A 5,779-nucleotide genomic window follows, 5' to 3' on the forward strand; every position below is an offset into this window, starting at 1 on the left:
ACACTGGATATTTTGAATATTATATTCATATTATAATGAATATTTTGTATGTTATATAATGGATATAATATCATATAAAATATGTTGTATAACATGTTCTATATATAATGTACATTTTATACTATATATTATAAAATACATATATCTTACATATAACACATATAAATCATATATATAATATAAATATTATATGTAATACATTACATATATATAATAGATATATAATATATATCACAAAAAATAAAAGATTATATAATATATATCATATATAGTATAATATATGATAGATTACATATAATGTATCACATTAACATATATCATTTACAATATATTATATATTATATATTTATATACTTATGTCATTTATATAATATACACTATATATTATATAATGTATAATATATGTAGTATGTAGTATATAACAATATATAACATATAACATATAACATGTATCATATATAGTATATAATACACTATATATCACATATGTAAGGTATATAATATATAAAATATATACCTGATATATATAATGTATATGTGATATATATTATTTAACATACATAATGTATTATATAAATGATATATATTATACATTATACTGTATTATTGTATATATGGTATACAACATGTATATGTGATATATATTAAATATTGCATATATTATATATATTTTCTATATATGCATTATATAATATATGATATACAACATAATGTTGCATATATTATATATTACACTATAATATTTACCACATATATAGTATATACATAACATATATGCTATAATATATGCTATATAATATGCCATATATAATGTATATTATATATAACATATATGTATTATATTCAAAATATGTATTATATAATATAGATTATGTGTATTATATATCATTTATATAGTATATATTATATAATATACTTTACACTATATAATATATGTAATGTATATAATAGACATATGTCATATGATATACATATATATTTTATATATTATATATAATATATATCACACATTATATGTGATATATATGTAACGTTATATACAACATATGTGATATATGTTACACATATATACTATATATTATACATTATATTGTATATGTGACATATAATATACACTAATATATATGTGATATGTATGGTATATATGTTATACAATATATATTACTTAATATATATGTGACATATATATTTTGTCTAATATATATTACATATTATATATATCACATAATCACATATATAATATATACTATTATATATTATGCAAAATATATACTAATATATAATGTATATATCACATAATATGAAATACATATATATGATGTTATATATTTTATATACTATATTATATTATATATAATGTATTATATATGATAAATATATATATCACATATCATATATATCACATATATATAATAAATCACATATATAAAATATATAATATAATGTATATAATAAAGTCATATATAAAGGATATAATATAAAATATAGACTATAAAATGTATATATAATATATATTATATATCATATATGTATTGTGTAATTTATTACATACAACATAACATAATATATACTTATTATAGTATATGTGATATACAGTACAGAATATATAATACAAGATATATAATATATAAACTAAAACACGATATATAATATATACTAAATTATATAGTATATGTATATATATGTATATATGTAATATATAATATATATGTATATATAGTATATATGTATATATGTATGTATATATATGTAATATATATGTATATTACATATATAGTATAATATATAGTATATTATATTTCTCATATATTTTATGCTATATTATGTATTATATATAATGTAGTCTAAATAATATATACTTTATATCACATATATCTCACATATACAGTACACATAATATATAGTATATATGTATAATATATACCATATATATAGTATGTCCCATATATAATATATATTATATACTATATAATATGTAATATATTAAATGTATGTATTATATATCATACATGTAATATATACATAATATATACTATATATTAATCACATACATTATATATGTGATATATACATTATTTTACATATATATACTATGTAATAGTATATATTTGCATTATATTGTATATGTGATGTTATAGGTGATATATAATATAATATATATTATATATACCATATTAAATATGTATGTTCTATATCACATATATAATATATATACTTTATATTATATATCTTTTATATTACATATTATATATATTATATATTACATATATCATATTTACTATATTTACTATATACTATATATATGTATATATACTATATACATATTTACTATATACCATACTATATATCATTATATATCACATGCAATATATATTACATAGCACATTATGTTATATATATCACATATGATATATATTACACATTATACGTAGTATATATAATAGAGTATATTATATGCATTATATTGTATATGTGATATATGGCATATAATATATAATATAGAATATATATTATATATAATATGGTATATAAAATATAAATCATGTTATGTATACTATGTATTTTATATGTATTACATATTATATATTATATGTAACATATTTTATATAATATTATGTATTACATATATATTATGTACTATATATCATATATAGAACATGTAATATATTATATAATAGATATATTACATATTACATATTGTATGTAATAAATTATGTCAACAATATACATTTTGTATATATGTATAATATGTAATATATAATGTATATTATACATGTGATATATAATATAGATTTTTTATACTACATATTATATACTATGTAATATATGTGATATATATAATATTTATTGTACATATACATTATATAACAGGATATATTAAATATTATATATATTATATTATATATGTGATATATAACATATTATGTGTGATATATGATACAGACTATTATATATAATATAAAATATGGTATATAAAATATATCACATGTAATATAGTATATACATTATATACTATGTATCATATATTATATTTATATAATATATATTATATATCATGTATTGTGTACTATATATCACATAATATATCACATGTAATATAATATATATAATATATTATATATATTATATATTGTATATAATAAACATCTCTACAATATATAATATATAATGTTATATGTCACATATATAGTATATATCACATATGTTTAATAAATCACATAAAATCTATAATGTATATAGTATATAATATATCCTATATTATATAAATGATATAAAAGAATATATAAAGTATAAAATGTATATATTATATATCGTATATAAAATACTGTATATATAATTACATACAATATATTACATAGTATGTATTTATTGTATATATGTGATATATAGTACATATTATATATTATATGGTACACAATATATATTATATAAATATCTGATATATATGCCATATCATATATATTCTATATAATATACACTATATATCACATATAATATATATTACATATCACATAGAATACACATAACATATATATAGTATATATGTGTAATATATATAGTACACATAGTATATCACATATATAATATATATTATATACTATATAATATATAAATTATATCAGAAATATATATTATATATCACATGATATACATTATATTATATATTATAAATATTCATTACATATGATATATACAATATAGTATATGTTACACATATTACATATGCTATATATAATATAGTCTATACATTATATTGTGTATGTGATATTATATATGTAATATATTTTATGTAAAATATATAATATATAACATGGTGTATATAATGTATATCACATATAACATATATAATTTATGTTATATATCATACATATTTTATGTATTATATGTTATATATCATATTTAATATGTATTATGTAGTATATCACATATATATCATAAAAAATATATGTATTATATATCACATACATTATATGTGATATATTCTATATTATGTACGTGATATATATGTGATATATTATATATTGCACATATATGTACCATATATAATATCGTATACTATATGCACTATATTGTATATTTGATATACAATGTTTTATATATATTTAATATACATTTACAATATATTATACATGATATATATGGTACATAAAATATATAATACATAATATATACTATATACTTTGTTTTATATATTATACGTAACATATTTTATATATTGTATATATTATATATCATATATCGTATATTATGTACTATACTTCACATATATAGCATGTAATAAAATATATAATATATTACATATTGTATGTAATAAATGATATAAACATGTATATCATATACATGATATATAATATATATTATATATTACATGTATATTATATAATATATATGTGACAGTATATATCATATAGTACACATATTATATAGTATATATTACACATATACTATATATCATGTATATGTGGTATATTATATATTATATATGTGATATATAGTATATATTATATAGAATAAATTATATATTACATATGTGATATAAAATGTATTACATATCACATATATGGTATGTTATATAAAATGTAATAGGATATATAACATTACATATTGTATGTAATAAATGATATAAACATGTATACCATATGCATGATATGTAATGTATGTGATATATATTGTATTACATATATAATATATAGTATATTATATATGTGATAGACTACATATCGTATAGTACATATATACTATATATTATGTATTGCATATGTGATATATAGTATATATTATATAGAATAAGTTATATATTACATATGTGACCATATAATGCATATTACATATCATATATTTCATGTTATATAGAATGTAATATAGTATATATTATATATTACATATTGTATGTAATAGATGATATAAACATGTATATACCATATGCATGATATATAATATATGTGATATATAGTCTATTACATATATAATATATAATGTATTGTATATGTGATATCGTATATATCATATAGCGCATATATGCTATATACTATATATTATGTATTGCATATGTGATATACCACATATTGTATATGCGATATATAGTATATATTATATAGAATAAATTATATATTACATATGTAATATATAGTATATATTATATAGAATAAATTACATATTACATATGTGATATATAATGCATATTATATATTACATATTGAATGGAATAAATGATATAAACATGTATACCATATGCATGATATATAATGTATGTGATATATAGTCTATTACATATATAATATATAATATATTGTATATGTGATATCGTATATATCATATAGCGCATATATGCAATATACTATATATTATGTATTGCATATGTGATATACCACATATTGTATATGTGATATATAGTATATATTATATAGAATAAATTATATATTACATATGTGATATATAATATATATTACACATCACATATATAGTGTTATATAAAATGTAATGATATATTATATATTACATATTGTATGTAATGATATAAACATGTATACCATATGCATGATATATAATGTATGTGATATATATTTTATTACATATATAATATATAGTATATTATATATGCGATATAGTATATATCGTATAGTACATATTATATCACATATACAATACATAATATATAGTATATATAATATATGTACTATACGATATATACTATATCGCATATATAATATACTATATATTATATGTAATAAAATATATATCACATACATTATATATCATGCATATGGTATACATGTTT

This window comes from Kogia breviceps, chromosome 20 (assembly GCF_026419965.1).
Source record: "Kogia breviceps isolate mKogBre1 chromosome 20, mKogBre1 haplotype 1, whole genome shotgun sequence".
NCBI classification, from domain to species: Eukaryota; Metazoa; Chordata; class Mammalia; order Artiodactyla; family Physeteridae; genus Kogia; species Kogia breviceps.